This window comes from Helianthus annuus, chromosome 7 (genome assembly GCF_002127325.2).
Source record: "Helianthus annuus cultivar XRQ/B chromosome 7, HanXRQr2.0-SUNRISE, whole genome shotgun sequence".
Lineage (NCBI taxonomy): Eukaryota > Viridiplantae > Streptophyta > Magnoliopsida > Asterales > Asteraceae > Helianthus > Helianthus annuus.
Window position 1 is genome coordinate 118,116,250 of NC_035439.2, and position 19,758 is coordinate 118,136,007.

Below are 19,758 nucleotides of genomic sequence, written 5' to 3' on the forward strand. Positions count from 1 at the left end.
CAGCACAAAAATAACACCATTCAGCAGTAAATAAAAAAAACACCATTCAGTACAAAAATAATACCATTCAGTACAAGATATAACACCATTCAGTAAAGAAAAAAATAACACCTCTGTATCATCTTCTCCACTTCCGACACCACCACTGGCACTTCCGGCACCACCACTGCTGCACCACCGCTGCCGATCCGCACAACCACTGCCGCTGCCCGCTCGCCGTCGCCGCTGTCGCTGCCGCTCGCCGTCGCCGCTCGTCGCTCGCCGCTGCCGCTCGTCGTCGCCGCTGTTCGATCGATATGGAGGTTTAGCGGCATTAGGGTTTTGAAATTGTAGAAAGATAGAGAAACTGTACGATCAATTGGAGAGAGAGATCGGAATTATAGGAATTTTGATTTACAGTTTCCTATTTTGAATGGATATAAAGACTTTATTACCCCTATAATTTTCAATTCAGTCCCAATTAAGAAAAATATTTTACATTTTGGTCCCTATTGATCTCAACCATTAGATCAAAAGATCTAATGGTTGAGATTCTTTCTTACCTTTCTCACACTTTAAGCCTTTTTTACAGGATCCTCTACCTATATATATATATATATATATATATATATATATATAGGGGATAGTTATCTTGAGAACGCTAAATATTGCGAGAACCGTGAGAACGAATGAAAAAAACAATCAAAACCAAATTTTTTAATACAAACCTCATTGTAATTAAGATACATCATCAAAACAAGAATTTATAACATTAAATAATTCATTTCTCCTTTCAAAATCACTCCTTTTAGATTTTTTACACATGTGTAAATATAAAAGATTTACACATGTGTAAATGGCAAACTTACACATGCGTAAATTTTCTTTATTTACGAATTCACGTAAATTTAAACATGTAAATTGAATTTCTAACGTTGTATTCGAATAATAATGATAAGTGTAGAAAAAAAAATTGAATTTGAATTGTTTTTGACCAAGTTCTCATGGTTTTTTTATTTGTTCTCACGGTTCTCACAATATTTAGCGTTCTCATTTAAACCCTCCCCTATATATATATAGGGTGGGAGTTCGCTACAAAGTCTATTTTTCCAAAGTGTAAAAAGTCATAAAACACCATAATGTTAACCATAGAACACACTCAAAACCCACAAATAACATAGCGAAGGTTATTAAAACACAATATTTGTGGTTCTTGTTTTGTGTTTTGGATGATAAGACTTTGATTATTGAATGATTAACATTAGTGTGTTTTATGTTGATTATCGTGTTGTGTTTTATAACCATAGTTCTATGATGGTGTGTTTGAAGTTTTTATGGATGGTTAGAGTTCTAATATAGTGTTTTAGTAATATTTACTCTGGTATTTATGGGTTTTAAGTGTGTTTTATGATTGAAATTATGGTGTTTTATGACTTTGTACACTTTTTAGAAAAAATCGACTTTGTAGCCGAACCCCACCCTATACATATATATATATATATATATATGGGGTAGGGATCAAGAGTGAACCATGTTTATATTGTGAACAAAAACGAACAGATCCTGACCGTTAGATGATGAGATCTTGATAATAGGATTTAAAGGGTTTTTAAATTAATTAAAACAATAAATTGATATATAATAACCGAATAAGGGCATTGTTGTAATTTTTATTCTCTATTATTTATTTTTGGAATCCACTAACAAGGATTTCCGTTTTTTTATCATGATCCCAACTAAATCTCATATTATAGATTTTAAATTAAAAGTAGTTACCATAACCGTTTCCTATTTTCATTTAAATTATTTTTTCTAATTGTAAACAAATTTTAATATTGATTAATCAATATCATTTACCGTAACCATTTCCTATTTACATGTGCTTTTTTATTTTTTTAATTGTAAACAAATTTTAATTCTTTATGTATACATTTAGTAGTTGTTTGGTGAGTATTTGTTTTTATACACATGTGTATAGTTGTTGTTAAGCGACTGTTTGTTTTTTATACACATGTGTATAATTGTTGTTCCGTAAGCAATTAGTTTTTATACACATGTGTATATACTTGTAGTTGATGTTCAGTGACTGTTCTTTATAAAAATTTGTATGGTTGTTTAAATGAATGTTTGTTTTTTATACACATATGTACATATTTGTTTACTTATCGACATTAATATATTATAACCATTATAAAAACTAATTGCTTACCGAACAACAATTATACACATGTGTATAAAAAACAAACAGTCACTTAACAACAACTATACACATGTGTATAAAAACAAATACTCACCAAACAACTACTAAATGTATACATAAAGAATTAAAATTCGTTTACAATTAAAAAAAATAAAAAAGCACATGTAAATAGGAAACTGTGACGGTAAATGATATTGATTAATCAATATTTAAATTTGTTTACAATTAGAAAAATTAATTTAAATGAAAATAGGAAACGGTTATGGTAACTCCTTTTAATTGATGAATTTTAAAATTTGTTTACAATTAAAGAAATTAAGTTAAATGACAATCCTACCCTTATATTTAGTGAAGAAGATCTATGGCCAGGATTTGTTCGTTTTGTTCACAAATAAGAAGTGTTCACAAATGAACCTAACCCTATATATATATATATATATATATATATATATATATATATATATATATATATATAGGATGAGGATCATTACAGAACACTAACTATTGCGAGAACAAAAAAAACAACTCTAAAACACTAAATTTTGGGATTTAAAGTACATTTTTTTAAATTTTATGTTTCTTACATTCATATATGTATTATATATACATAAAAAACCAAAGATTTGAACCTACACATAGTCTACATGTATGTTGGTAATTTAACCTAAACATAACCTACATATGTGTAGGTTATACAAAAAGTGAAAATTTTCCATGTTTTGTTTTGAATTCTAGTGTAAGAAACAATAAATCTTATATTTGTAACATTTTCATTTACTTCTTGGGGTTTCATGATAGAAAATATGGGTGATTCATTGTGTTCTGCGTGTTCTCGCAATATTTAGTGTTCTGCATAGAACATTCCCCTATATATATATATATATATATATATATATATATATATATATATATATATATATATAGGGAGAGGATCATGAGAAAACTAGATATAAATGAGAAAACTAGAAAACTAACTAAAATCCACTAAAAAGGAGGGGGAGGGAGACTTTTAATGAAGGAGTGGGGACTTTTAATGAAGGAGGGGTAAAATTGGAAAAAAAATATATAACATTTTCAAACATTTCCATTTCTCCATACGTTATCATTTTAAAACAAAAATGGCACCATAAGATCACAAATTTTCTTATCTTCCATTCAAGTATATTCGAGCATATTTTTTATGACATAAAAAAAGATTTATGGTGTCGTCTTGTTTTCAACAATATTATTATGGTAGTGCACATGTACAATATAACATGTACTACAATTACATTACATGCTTAAAATTAGCTTTTTGAGTCTAGTTTAGCTTTTAGGGTTAGTTTTTTTGGAGGTTTAGGATTAGGATTAGGTTTTTGGGTGTGGGGGGAGGGGGTGTAGGTTTTGGGAGGGTGGGGGGTGGGTTGGGGGGTTTAGGTTTTTTTCGGATTTATGTTTAGGGTTTAGTTTTAGGTTTTTGGGGGGTGGGGGTGGGGGGGTTTAGGTTTTTGGGGGGTGGGGGGGGGTTAGGCTTTTGGTGGGAGGGTGAATTTAGGTTTTTGGGGGGTGGGGGTGGGGGGGGGTGTTTAGGTTTTTGGGGGGTGTCGGTGGGGGGTGGGTTAAGTGGTTTAGGCTTTCCGTATTAGTGCACATGTGCAGTACAACAATTTTTTTTTGTGAAAATGTTTTTCCATACATAAAAAGTAGCGATTTTTCTTTAAAAAATTGTAAAAAAAAAATTCGTGTTTTTTTAGGTTTTTTTAGTTAGTTTTTTGGTTTTCTTATTTAAAATAGTTTTCTCATGATCCATCCCCTATATATATATAGGTACAGAATCCTGTAAAAATGATATTTTTCGTGAGAAGTGTGAGAAGGCATAGTAATTGGCATCTTGTTTTGGACTTAGGCATAATGTTTTGGATTGTTTTGGCAAGAAAAACATCAAAGATAACAATTTAAGACACAATACAATGAATTCTAGACTTAAAACTTAAAACACCATGCCAAGAACGTTAAGTAATGTGTTTTAAGTGTTAATTACTGTGTTTTAGTTGTCTTAGATTTCATGTCTAGAATTCATTGCATTGTGTCTAAAATTGTTATATTTGGTGTTTTTCTTACCAAAACAACCAAAAACATTATGCCTAAGTCCAAAACATGATACCTACATGTTAATTTCTTTGCTTTCTCACACTTCTCATTAAAAAGGTTTTTTTTTTTACAGGAACCTCCACGAGTTGTGAGAACCGTGAGAACTTTTTCTTCCTGCGCGAGTTGTTCCAATTTTTTTTTGCACAAACGTAGATGAAAATATTATAAACACATCTATAAAAAAATTAAAAAAAATTGTCGAGTCGGTAGTTTTGACTGATGCAAGTTTTTACGCGCTGGTGTAAATTTTGTACGAAGATAAATATTTTTTACGCCTCATGTAAATGTGGGTATGTGGCATTTTAATTTTTTTTTTTTGCTGAAACAAGTGATTTTTTTTATAACTTTTGAGAAAAAAAATTCGAAAAAACCTTTTGGATGGCCTAGTTCTCACAGGTTTCACTACTTAAGGTGGTTCTCATTTTAACCCATATATATATATAGTGGCCGGTTAACGTACAATAGGGCTTATCGTACATTACGTACGCGATAACCCCAGCCGTCAGATCTTCATCTCCCATGCGATTTCATACCTCCATGCGAACTGTACGAACTGTGCGAATTCAATCTTCCACATGCGACTTTCTCCATCTACACACCACATGCCATTTTTCACATTACCCCATGCTTACCATTTTTTCACATGCGATATTCAATTTTCCACATGCGATTCTACACACCCCATGCCATTTTTCACATTACCCCATGCTAGCCATTTTTTCACATGCGAATATTCAATCTTCCACATGCGATCCTACACACCCCATGCCATTTTTCACATTACCCCATGCCATTTTTTCACATGCGATATTCAATTTTCCACATGCGATTCTACACACCCCATGCCATTTTTCACATTACCCCATGCTAGTCATTTTTTCACATGCGATATTCAATCTTCCACATGCGATTCTACACACACCATGCCATTTTTCACATTACCCCATGCCATTTTTTCACATGCGATATTCAAATCTTCCACATGCGATTTTGTCCATCTACACACCCCATGCAATTTTTCACACTACCCCATGCTAACCATTTTTTCACATGCGATATGTATTGAATTCGCACCAGATCCGCACCTGAGTGAACGGCTGGGATGATCGCGTACGTATCGTACGATAAGCGCATTTGTATTTTACTCTTTACCTATATATATATATATATATATATATAGTGGAGAGTTCAAATGAGAAGAATTAAAAATTAAGAATAAAAAGAATAAAGGGTAGAAAGGTAATTTGAACAAATCATTTAATGAGTCTATTATTTATCTTTGCTATTCAAATTAATGAACTCTAATCATTTAATGAGCCTTTCTTATATAATAGTTGTGCACCTTACACAATAAAAACAATCTTGCACATGATCTTACATTTTCAAAATTTCCTACACCATTAAAACAATATTTTGGTGTAGGATACAGAATGTGTAGGACTCAGACACTTTTAAATAATTTTGCGACTCATAATAAAATATGTGTATGACACAAATTTTTTAAATAATTTTGTCATTTCTAATAAAATTTGTGTAGGAGCCAATACATTAATGATGGTGAAATAGTAATTTATGGTTGCATTAATAAGACTTGAGTAACTATTTAAAATATTTAATAATATTCTACATCAAAATGTCTATACTACCCTTAGTAATTAAAACATTAATTAAAAGTGGACAAAAATAATATCTTGATTTACAACCATAGATCAAAAAAATATAGGGTCTAGATTAATTTATTTTTTCTTCTTTTAAGAAGATTCTTCTCAAATGAACCTCCCCCTACATATATATATATATAAACGGGATTGGGAGAAAATGTTCAAAAGTGTGAGAACGGTGAGAATGCTTCCTGGCCAAACACGTGTCACGCCGCTTAGAAAAGGGCGGAGGGGCTTATTTTGTCCTTTCATCTTCTGCTTTTCCAGTTCCGCTTTTTCCCAATGTTGTTTTACTTTTTGGTTTTTAAGATTTTTGGCGTTAACCAAATTCAATAATTAATGGCGTTTTAATGGTTTAATTGTATCAACATTTTGGCATTTATGGCTTTTATGGCATTTTATTCACATCGTATGCCATTGAAACCCACGGGGCAGGAAATCTATTTGAATGTCGTTTTCTAAGGGGTTTTAAACAAGATGGCCTATTGTTCTACTATTTTTTATAAACATTTTGGCGTTTGTGGTATCTTGGCGGTTTTCTATTGTTAAAGTATATTTCAACCACAGGAAAAAAATACAAGGGAAGGAAATAAATTAAAAATCCTAATCGGATCTCTTTTCCCAATCTTTACTGTCATCAGTCTATCTCTTCTTTAATAGTACAAGAACTGTCACGAAATATATGGCGTTTTATGCAAAACTTAACAAACCCATCGGTTTGATTTTTTTTGCCTGCTCGTCTGTTGAACTGGCTTTTTTTGGATGTTTGGCGACATAGATCTATGGCGTGTGAGTGGGTTTTTCGCTTTTTCTTTATCTGGATCTTCATCTTTATAGTTAACCCACTCTTCAGTGTCATTGATCTCTTCTTCTCATTCAAACCTTCTTCAAGAACAAAAAATACAAAATACCATATGAATGGCCAGTATCCTTTTCTTGAAATTTTGTCCATCTTATGCAACAAAATCTTTCTGAGTTACTCCCCTCTGATAACAATTCATTCAGTTTATTTGTTGGCGTTTTACAGTGGGTGGTATTTAGTAGTATTGGCGTTTGTTTTTTTTGGTTTGATCAAATGGATGTTGCTGCGACGTATCATTTTATAGGATGTCTTTTTGGCGCCTAAATTAGGCGGTGCATTATTATAATAAAGTATTCGTCTTTTCAGTTACTGTTTTTGTAATTAATGTTGTTGATAAGCTTTATCTCTGAAGTCTGTAACATGTCCCATCTTTCAACTTTGGCGTTTTAGATTCTTCAGTATTACTGCAATTTACTGATTTTGTATTTACTGTTTCTAGTTACATTTTCAAGTTTGCTTTTTTATTTTTTATTATTATTTTTTTTGGGTTTTTTATAATAATTTTTCAAAGTAATTTTATCATAGTTTGGGAGTTTTTTGGTGGCGTTTAACTAGATATATCGTTTAAACAAGCATTTTGGTTGTTTTGGCGTTTTTATTATATATGGCGTTTTTATTATATAACAATTATCTAAAAAGGAAAATAAAAAAAAAGAATACATAAACAATTGATCTTCCAAATCTTCTATGTCACCAGTCTCTTTCTTCTTTTTTGAATCATGTTAACTGGCTGGTTCGACTTTCGTATGATTCATTTTGTTTTTTTGTTTTTCAAGTAGTTTTTTGTGTTGCTGATTGGAAGCACACAGTCTAACATCAACATCTTTTTCTTGAAGATTTGTTCATCTCATGCAACAAAATGTTATTGAGTTTAGATCCTTCAGCCAACAATCTTGAATTTTTACAATCAACGATGTTTTATTTTTTTTAACCTTTTTGGCGTTTTACCGATAAAATGAACGCCACGAAATAAGATCACCTTAAACCTCAAATTTTGATCATGCTAAAATCAATAATGTTTTGCTGTATAAGATGGACAACATTGTTAATTCTCGGTTAAGAAAGATAACTGATAATGTTGTCCACCCCATACAGCTAAACTTTATTGACAACAAACCTCAATAATGTTATTGTATGTTTTGGCGTTATAAATTGGATGGAAGTTTAGGATAAGTCAATAAGATTTTACTCAATGAAATGGACAATATGCTCACTTAAGGATTTTGTCTATTTCATTGAGCGAAATCTTACTGACAGCCAAACTGAATTTCAAAAAAAAAAAAAAATAATAAAAAAAATAAATAAATAAACGTTTTGGGGTAGAAGATATTTGATGTTTGGGGTTTTTGGCGTTTCTAAGGCGAATGGGTTATATAAAATATGGCGTTTGGGTTTTTGTGTGTGTTTTTAATTGAAAGTCTGAGATGTTATATATATAAGATTTTTTTGGCGGGATTTTACTATAATTAAGTTTGGCGTTTTATATTTAATGGCGTTTTACTTAGAATGGTCCGTGATTTTTGTTTTTGGCGTTTTATTTCATGAGATGGCGTTTTGTGTGGAGTAGTTAAAAGACCCTTTTACGCTTAATGAAGCGCGTCCACGTAATAAAATTGATGTTATTTACGAAAACGCCACCGCGCCAATCTAGTCCATAGATTGTTTTGATCGAACGATCGTTAACCGTTCTCACCGTTCTCACACTTTCTACTGTTTTCTCTAAATCCCGACCCTATATATATATATATATATATATATATATATATATATATATATATATAAATCAAAACAAACGTTTATTTTCTAAGTAATGAAACTATATTAAAATGAAGCATTACCAAACAAGAGTCAAAGGAAAAAAATATTTGTTTTGGGTAACAGGTATATAGTTACGGGTAACTAGGTCAGGTATCACCTAATCCCATACACGTAAAATATTTTTTTTCCAATCACATAACCGTCGAGTTTCGGATATATCTGACCCGAATGTTTCGGGTATACCTGTCGGGCTCGGGTTTTTTCTTACCATACCTACATATGCTTGTAATTTCACTTGAATGTTTGATAAATTACATAGACATAATTTAAAACATCTTCAAATTAATCAAATAGATTGAACTCGCATAGGCTATAAGAGAACACAATGGAGTCTCTCCACAATGGAATGAACAATAATCTATAACAACGTATAGCAATATAATCACATATAGACATAGTACAACCCTATATAGAGAAATGATCATCTCTATGTATTTACCATAAATTGTCTTTTAGATTAATAGAAAAGTGGTACAAAAAACACAATCATAAACTCGATCATGGATATGATTGTATTAAGTTTAAACATATAAAAAAATTACTAGTAGTAACAAAAAGACAGGAATAAACATTTACTAGATCATGGATATGATTGTATTAAGTTCAAACATATAAAAAGAAACAAATTATCACAAGTGATGATTAAAACTTTAATCCGGTTGTGATTACAGGAAAAATAAAACTAGTTAGCCATTAAAACCAGAGAAAAAACCAGTGCACAATTGCACATAAAGTAACTGATAACCAAAGAATTCAGACCAACTCCAAAATTTATTATTTCCATCTTTTCTAGAAGCCCAATCAATATCCATATTTCTTTTCATCATCGGCCCAATCCCAGTTTGTATTCTTGAGAATTAGTTCTTCAAGCCCACAATTAAATGTAGAATAATTCTCACCATTTGAATTTGTATGATAATACATTTCAACTAATCACAAATTAAGGGTTGTTAGCTTTTGTATCTCCACAACCTAAAAGAATATAAGAGGACCGCTAAAATGAAAATCATATCTAGTTATAAGAACTATGAGAACTTTTTGATCCGGGGTGAGTTAGACCAATTTTTTTTTTCATAAACGTAGATGCGTGTATTATAAATACATTTGTAAAAAAAAAATTTCAAAAAAAAATGTTGTGAGTGTAGTTTTGAGCACCACAAGTTTGTGTTTACGGGTGCTGTAAATTTTAAAATTTACGGCACCCGTAAACACAAATTTGTGGTGCTCAAAACTACACACACGACATTTTTTTTTGAATTTTTTTTACAAATGTGTTTATAATACACGCATCTACGTTTATGAAAATTTTTTTTGGTCCAACTCGCCCCGTACGGTGTAGTTCTCATGATTCTTACAACTGGAGATGGTTTTCATTTTAGCAGTCCCCAAGAATATAAAACACATAAAATTAATATATATAATCAAATAATTAAAATGAAATAAAGAGCGTATACAATACACCGATCAATATATACACATTGATGCATTCTTTTCATAACCAAATTTATGTCAAGAATTGCGATAATTGCATAAATCACATGTACGTAGTGAGTTGATGATATAATGAGATAAGCGGATTTGCAACCCTTTCCAGTATTACACTTAACAAAAGGCACAATTACAATATACAGTTCATGCACTTCTTAATGCATTCTTGGTTCTGAAATGAATGTCTCTCTGCAATCTAATATACCTCTGCAGTCAAAACGAGAGGAGATCGAGCGGATGCCGAGACGAAACGCAAGTCTTCGAATAAAACCCGGGGCAACCCTTTAGTAAAGATGTCTGCTATCTAAAATCTGGAGGAAACATGTAAAAAACGAAAGATTTATAAGATAATTAAATGATTTTCTTTTAACAGAGTTTTATAAAATAAACTTTCTCTAAAACATTTGTAGAAAAAGAGGTGAACTACAATGATAGTGATATTTAAATTTTATAAATTATAAACAAATTTAATTTTATGTTTAAAAAAATAAGAGTGAATTGCAAGTTTTGTCCTTTATCTTTAGGTCATTTTGCAAGTTTTGTCCTTTATGTTTAAATTTGACGAGTTTTGTCCTTTATTTTTAAAAATCAAGCACGTTTTACTCTTTGGGCCTTAAAAATCAAGCACGTTTTGTCCTTTATGTTTAAAAATCAAGCACGTTTTGTCCTTTATGTTTAAAAAATCAAACACGTTTTGTCCTTAAAAATCAAGCACGTTTTGCCCCAAAGGGTAAAACGTGCTTGATTTTCAAACATAAAGGACAAAACTCGTCAAATTTAAACATAAAGGACAAAACTTGCAAAATGGCCTAAAGATAAAGGACAAAGCTTGCAATTCACTCAAAAAATAAAGAATTTGGTGGGAGTGGGATGCAGTACTATGGCAGCGAGCTGGTCGGGCATATTTTGGGATGGGTCATGTGGGTATCTAATGGTTTAGTCCCAAAACAATTCAAAATTAATGTAAAATGTGTAGGAATCCGTTCGTGAAAAATAAATGAAATTCTTTTATTAACTTGAATTACACTTGAACAGAATGATACTGAAACATAAATTACAATTACAACTGAAAAAGGAAAAATAAGAACATAGTTAAAAACAAGAAAATATTAAAAACAAGAAAATTGTTCTTGGCTGAGGATCGTATTAGACACGGGCCCCTTAAAATAAATTTCGTGTCTCCCAGGAGAACACGTTTGTTTCCAGGATACGACAGCCCAAAGCAGTTGTACTGCCGGTCTTGACTCCAACCCGAAGGTGTGCCTATCTGCTTGAAAGAAGAAGATAATAATTCAGTAGGGAGAGAAGATTGTATCAGAGCTGTGTATTTTCCGGTGTGTTCTTTCTGCAGCTGGAACCTCCTATTTATACTGCAGGTCTTAAAGAAATTGAAAAAATGAATTAAATGGGAGAATTAAACTGCATTAAACGTCTTCAATGCACTTTAATTCGTCATTTAATTCGCAGTCAAAGCCATTGACTTCGTCAGTTTCGAATGCTGAAGTGTAACTGCACTGGCATTAATTGCTGGAAGCTTCTGCGCGCGCGCGCACAAGTCACACTGGTGCACTTACAAGTTTGCACGATCATGCGCACGTGCGCCATTTTGGCTCACTTCCATGCGCATGTACGCCTCCTTGGCTCAATCCCATGCGCGCCTGCGCCACGTCAACTGTGAGCCTATACGAGCACACCACACAGTCGCGCCGTATTGGCTCACTTTGGTGCACCGCGCACGTCACATCAGTGCTCATGCTCCATGCGCGAGTGCGCGCCACCATGCCACATGTACTCGCGCACGTACGCGCATGACTGCCACGTCATGCTCCACTGCGCGCGGACCCACCAGGGTCATGCGCCTGCATGCCACGTCACCAACCACCTGGTCCTTGCAACCCTTGTGCTCCACCACGCACACGTGGTCAAAAATTCAAAGGTGGCTCTCAAGCGGGCGAAGTGCAAAGTGCGGCATCAAAGCGCCACATTGCGCCTCATCGCCCACGTCACGCGCGTGCTTGATACGAGTTAGGGTGCTCCGCACCCTTCGCGAGTACACTTAGTGTGTGCTTCCATGAAACAATAAGGATGGAGAGTTCGCACTTAAATACCCCTTTAAGTTTCATCTCTCCTCCTATGTGGGATAAGGTGCCACTTTCCCACTTTTTTCAGCATTCAAGTTTCAAACACCAAACTTTGAGCATCGATATCTCATTCATCTTAGCTCCGTTTTGGATGTGGTTTAGTTCATTGCGAAGCTCTTCCAACATAGAACACAAACCCACAAATAAATATATAAAACCCGCTCATTTTCTTATATTTATTTCTAGTCCAAAATACGAAAAAATCATTTTCCTATATTTGTGAAAAATGTTATTTTCACAAATTTCCAATAATCCCCCACATGAATAGAAATCGATCTATCAAGTTTCAACGATACACGTTCAATAGTTGTGTATTGCAAGATAGGTAGGTGTAACCTTTAAACCTTCTTTTGTGAAGCATACTTAGCCTCCTAGGGTCTTGTAGACGTGGTGTCTTTAAACAATCCCCCATTTATGTAGGCGGCAATATACATTCACACAATACTCTCCCTAGTTGAGTCAAGTCCTCATGGTTGTGTCCGTTTATGGTCATGGAACACTTTCCTGGTTCTGCGATAGCTCTAGGATTTGCGCCTCCCCACAAATCCATTCGAAGCGACCCCACTTCTCTCTAACATAGGTGATTCCGCTGAATCATTAAAAGCATCATGGTTAATTTTGGATTTCCTCAAAATCCTTAACCTTAACATGCTTAACTTTTCCTTCATGTCACTGATTGGAATGGACTAGGAAGTATACGATTCCCTTTATTGATTTTTGGGGCACCCCCCACAGTGACTGCCTTTGGGTTTATGATTAAGTTTGCCTATTGAACCTAGATCTTGGGATCCCCAGTCAACTAGGTTAGGTTTCCCTCATATTCCCTTCTTCTATGGGCTTTAGTCCTATTCCTCTTGACGACTTATACACCTTATCTTTGCTTAAGCCTTTTGTTAATGGGTCTGCAATGCTCTCCTTTAACCTAACATAGTCAATTGAGATAACACCCGTTGAGATAAGTTGTTGTACCGTGTTGTGTCTACGTCAAATGTGCCTTGATCTGCCATTGTACATCGCGCTTTGTGCTCTAACAAGCGCAGATTGATTGTCACAATGTATGCAAATCGTCGTCAACGGCTTTGGCCATCTTGGAATATCCTCCACAAATTGACGTAGCCACTCTGCCTCTTCCCCGTTTTTATCTAAAGCGACGAATTCAAATTCCATAGTGGATCTAGCTATAACCGATTGCTTGGAAGACTTCCAAGCTATAGCTGCTCCCGCAAGTGTAAACACATATCCACTTGTCAATCTATGATCTTTTATATCTGATATCCAGTTCGCATCAGTGTATCCTTCGATCACTGCTGGATCACGGGTATAATGCAATCCGTAGTCTCTTGTGTATCTTATGTACCTATGCACCCTCGTGATAGCTTTCCAATGTTTCGCGCTCGGATTACTGGTGTATCTACTTAGCCTGCTCACAGCATATGCTAAGTCGGGTCTAGTACATGTCATTAGAGACATGAGACTACCAATGATCCTTGAGTACTCTAACTGAGCAACACTCTCGCCTCTATTCTTCCTTAGGCGTTGGGTATTATCAATTGGAGTTCGAGCTATACTCGTATCGTCCGAATTGAATTTCCCAAGGATCTTGTCCACATAGTGAGATTGACTCAACACAAGACCATTTTGGGTTCTAGTGATTTTTACTCCAAGAATCACATCCCCGAGACCCATGTCTTTCATGTCAAACCTCGCTTTCAACATGTCTTTCATTGAATTGATCATGTTATCATCACTCCCAATGACAAGCATATCATCTACATAAAGACATAAAATTACATAACCCCTTGGTGTGTCATTAAAATAAACACACTTGTCGCACTCATTTATTTGAAACCATTGTCAATCATGACATGATCAAACTTTTGGTGCCATTGTTTTGAAGCTTGCTTCAAGCCATACAAAGACTTGACCAATTTACATACTTTACCCTCGTTTCCTGGGGCGGAAAAACCCTCAGGTTGTTCCTTGTAAATTTCTTCTTCTAAATCGACATTTAGAAATGCGGTCTTTACATCCATTTGGTGAACCAAACGTATAGAGGTTATTCGCGTCACAGGCGAGTAAGTATCGAAGTAGTCTAGACCTTCCTTTAGTCTAAATCCTTTGATTATTAACCTTGCCTTGTATTTATCAATACTTCCGTCAACTTTCATCTTCCTTTTGAATATCCAACGATATCCAAGTGGTTTACAACCAGGTGGAAGATCTACTAACTCCCAAGTATTATTTTGCGATATAGAATCAATTTCATTCTTAATTGCTTCTTGCCATTGAGGTCCTTCTGTGGAAGTAACCGCTTCGCGGTAGGTATTAGGCTCACCCTCAACCATATAGCTCATGAAGTCTGGACCAAATGATTTTTCAACCCTTTGTCGTTTACTTCGTCTAAGCTCACCCTCATCGACCTCGGGTCGTTCATGTCTTTCATCTATCCTCGTAGATGAATTTGGACCTGCTTCATCTAACCATGTAGATGAATTTGGACCCGCTTCATCAACCGTTGTTGATGAGGTCGCTTGTGTTTGTCCTAACATAGGAAACACATTCTCAAAATATGAGACAATGTTAGGATTTGCCTCCATGATAGTGTGTTTGTGTACATCAGGATTCTTCGACTCATGCACAAGAAAACGATGTGCACTACTTTGATGCGCATATCCTATGAAAATGCAATCAACAGTTTTGGGTCCTATCATAAGAGCCTTAGGAGGTGGTACAATCACCTTTTCTAGGCACCCCCACACTTTCAAGTATTTGTATGAAGGCTTCCTTTTTCTCCATAACTCATATGGAGTTTCGTCCCTATTTTTCAAGGGTATCTTGTTCAAAAGATAGTTTGCTGAGAGAATGGCGTCCCCCACATTTCTCGGTTCATTCCCGAACTGATCAACATGGCGTTCATCATTTCTTTCAATGTGCGGTTCTTTCGTTCCGCCACGCCATTTGATTGTAGAGAATAATATAACAATCCTCAAGAAAACCGACACCCCCATAATTTTTCCGACACCCTAAAAATATTTAAAAATGTCCCAATATGTCTTTAAATACACCCCGTATGTGAAAACCGAGCCCGAAATACAATCCAACATTAAAAATAAATTAAAAACAAGTTTATTTAAGCTGAGGCGGGCCGCGTAGACCTACCTCAACCCTTTATGCGGGCGGTATTAAGGCTAAAGCCTGAATTCGTTGAATTATAAGTTCAGGCGGGTCGAGCAAGCCTTAGCTTACACTTACGTGGGCCGCGTAAGATAGGAAAGATGGCGCAGCCCGGTGCGGCCACGTGGCCCAACACCCGGCGACCCTACATAGTGACTCGGACTAGCTATACGTTTGACCAGGGTTGACGTGGGCCGCGTAACCCTTGTCCTTGTTTTACGCGGGCCGCGAGAAAGACAGATTTCAGCACTATATAGCAGGCCATCGGGTTTCATTTGGAATTCACTCACGAATAATTTCTCAATCTCAAATTCTGATATTAGGCATAATACGCGGGTATTTTACCCCCTAAATAGCGAGGTTCTGCTACGATGTAAGTATCATAACCCCTGGAGACGTATTAAATACTCTGCCCGATTGATCTAGGGTTCCGTAACGGCTGTCGTGGTTCTGCCCGACGTAGTCGTTGGAATGCCGTCTCGGGGAGGGTATTACTAATGTTAAAATGGGTTATTATACTAACACGCGTGCATTTGTGTAATTTTTAGATTATTCCCAGGAAATTCTTACTGATAACCCTAAGACAGCAATGTGAGTTATACTCTTTTTGTAAAACTATTTTGTAAACGGTTTTTACCAAACCTTAAATGTTTTGCAATGCAATTTAGCAGTGATTGAGTCTTTGTAATTCTACGATTACTGCCGGTATGTTGGGGTTTTGTATACAAAATGTGAGTAACGTTACCATTGGACGAAGAGTTAACCAATGTGTAATATGACCCACCAGTCAGGATTGACAATAGTGAATGAGTAATTGGGTAGATGTAAACATTGTAATCGCCCTCAATACTGTTTAAATTAAATTAATGTTTCTTGATTAAACCGGGATTCACTCACCAGTATTTCCCACTGACAAATGTTTTTAAAACGCGTTTCAGGTAACACAATGTGAAAGCCAATTAGAAGCCAGCTGGACAGCATTGAAGGCTTGGAAAAGTGGCTATAAAAGTTACCTAAATAAAAGAAAGCGTTTATTTCAATAAAATAGGATTTATTCCTATAAATCAGTTTGTAATAAAAACTTGGGTTTTGTCCCAATGTGTTTAATATTATAAAATGTGGTGGTTTACTCTGATAAAATATTTCCTAACTACGGTCCTGATGAAAATTCCGCTGCCAAATTAGACAATAATGTGATACCACCAAAACTGGATCGCGGCCGCCCGTTCCCGGGAATTTGGGACCGGGGGCTGCGACAGAAGGTGGTATCAGAGCTATGCCACTGATTCAGCCACAGAAGTGTTCTGCTGACATCAAAATTAGAAGTGTTAGGAAATAAATAACGGGAATACATGTATAATTGTATTTTCTTGTTATGTGTTATCTGACTACTTGTTAGTTTACAGTATGAGCGACCAAGGACCATCTGACGCGTATCGTCAATTGTCTGGTTCGCCTAGAAGCGAAGGCACCTCCTCTTCTCAGCCTTCCCTCTCGGGGTACTCTGCTGATATAGAAGAAGGAATATTCGTATTTAAGGCTCAATCTGAAGAGCCATTTCCTCAGAAAAAGAGGGGATGATTCAGTAGGGGAGCACACGAGCGTAGAAAGCGTATGAAAAAGTTACAAGACCAGAGAGCACTAGCCGCAGCCAAAAGAGAAACCGATGCATATGCCCAGGATATGCTCAATAGGGGTATAACTAATATCCATATTTTAGCAACCACCGCAGCTGACCCAAACCTCGAGCAAATGTTAGCACCCCAACCACAACCACAAATTCCTGATCAACCCATGGAAATAGAAAACCTTGGAAATCAAGTAGAAATGCATGATTTCAACCCGGAGGAGATACCTAAGGTACCCGCACCAAATCCCCTAGATCCAAATTACGACCTCTGGTGGGATGATGTTAGGGATTATGTGCAACGCTACCCGATTCACGAAGATGTGCCAATGCCCAACCTAGGAACCTATCCAGGGTTAGATACTCTAGATCCCTATTTTAATAACGATGCATACATTAGGGAGATTATAGAAAATCCTTACCCATACCCGGCCCCTATACCTCCATACCAGGAACCCACACCCCAGATTCCGAACCCAGTCCTAGAGCCTGCACCCCCAATGAGTGCAGAAAACGTACAAGAACTTAGGACTTTCGGTGAGGAAATTTTAGAAAGCAGTGAGAGAATGCGACAGGTAGGAGAGCGTCTCGTATGGAAATACGATGAACGCAATATGGATTTTTGGATAAATCCATATCCATGAATGTGATGGTGGGAACGGTAGAAATAATAATAATATAATATAATATAATATAATAATAAAATATGTGTGTTTGTGTTAAAAAAAAACTACGGATGGCTACTACTAGTAATGTAGTTTTAAATTTCAGTCGGTATTGTAATTTTTATTTCAGTACTGGTGTGTAATAGATGCATACTATATGAATAGAGTAAGTCGTAATGATCGACGCTTTTGACCAAAAGTGTGTGACCTGTGATTAACTATATTTAAATATTATTGATATTAATATTAATATTTGGTAAATGTTTAAAATTCAGATGGAAAACGAAGTGAATCAGGAAAACCAGAATGATAATATTCAGAACAACAACCACTCGAATAATGATAATCTGAATAATGAGAATCCGAACAATAATAACAATGGAAACCAAATGGATAATAGTGCCGTTTAACACATAGTGGCACAAGGAATCATAGATGCAATACCATTTATTATTCAAACGGTTCAAGAAGCGAATAATAAAAGTAAGCATAGCAGTAAGCGACCAACTGAACCAGAACACAGCATAAACAATGGACCCGTACTTCAAGTGCCCATTCCTAAAAGAAGAAGAACCATGCCATATGGTTGTTCTTACAAAGAATTCTGGTCCTGCAAACCAATAGAATTCTCGGACAATGAAGGACCCATTGCAGCTCTACGCTGGATAGAAAAGACTGAGGCTGTTCTGAAAATAAGCAAGTGTGCTGAAAAAGATAAAATAATGTTTGCTTCTAATTTGTTTAAGAATTCAGCCCTAGAGTGGTGGAACACTATCCTCCAGTCAAGAGGAAGTGATAGGATATATAACATGGAATGGGAGGAGTTTAAAAATATGGTAGAAAGGAAATTCTGCCCTCTCAATGAAAAGGAACAGATAGCGAATAAGTTCCTGAATCTTAGAATGACCAGGGTAGATAGTAAGGGGTACACTACCACATTCTTTGAATATGCTAGAATAGTACCAACCCTTGCATCACAAGAACCAGTATTAATCTCCCGTTACATCTGGGGATTAATTGAAGAGATTAGGCATGTAGTCAAGGCAGCTAGACCTCAAACCATAGAAGAAGCTGTAGAATTAGCCAATACCTTGACTGATGAATTAATCCGTACTAGAGAAGAAGACCAGAGGAAAAACCTAAACCAAAAGCTTACCCAAGAATTCCATTCTGGAAATTTCAACCGTGGAAAAAATATAGGATCTACATCTGCAACTTATTGCAAGTATTGCAAAAGAAAGCATTCTGGAAGATGCTCCATATATTGCAATTTTTGCAAAATATCAGGTCACAAGGAAGAAGACTGCAGGAGGAAAGCCAATAATCGGATATGCTTCAACTGTGGATAAAAAGGTCATATCAAGCCAAACTGTCCGAAATTAGCTCCAGCTGCAAACAATAAGAATAATAAAAATGCTAGAGCATTTGTTCTAACTGCAGATGAAGCTAAGATGATCCCGGACGTCATAGCTGGTACGTTTTTAGTTAATGATATTTTTGCTAAAGTATTATTTGACTCTGGTGCAAACCAAAGTTTTATCAATACTTCGTTTTGCAAACTCGTAAATCAATCATTAACTAAACTACCACAAGAATGTCTAGTAGAGACAGCAAATGGAGAAACCGTTAGGATTTCTGAAATCTTGCAGGGAGTAAGAATAGAAATTTTTAATCAAAAGTTTATTGCAAACCTTTACCCAATGAATCTGGCAGGATTTGATATTGTGTTAGGAATGGATTGGTTAATAGCCAACAAAGCCAGTATTTTATGTGATCAAAAGTCAATTCAAGTAAATTCACCAAGGGGTGAAAAGATCACAATTAAAGGAGATAAGCCATCTAGATCCACTAAATTCATCTCTGTGATGAAAACTGCAATTATATAAGAAAAGGATCTATAGTGTATTTGATTTCTATAATCACTAACACTAAAGGAAAAGAACTAAAAGACATTCCAGTAGTGTCTCAGTTTTCAGATGTATTTCCAGAAGAATTGCCAGGATTATTGCCAGA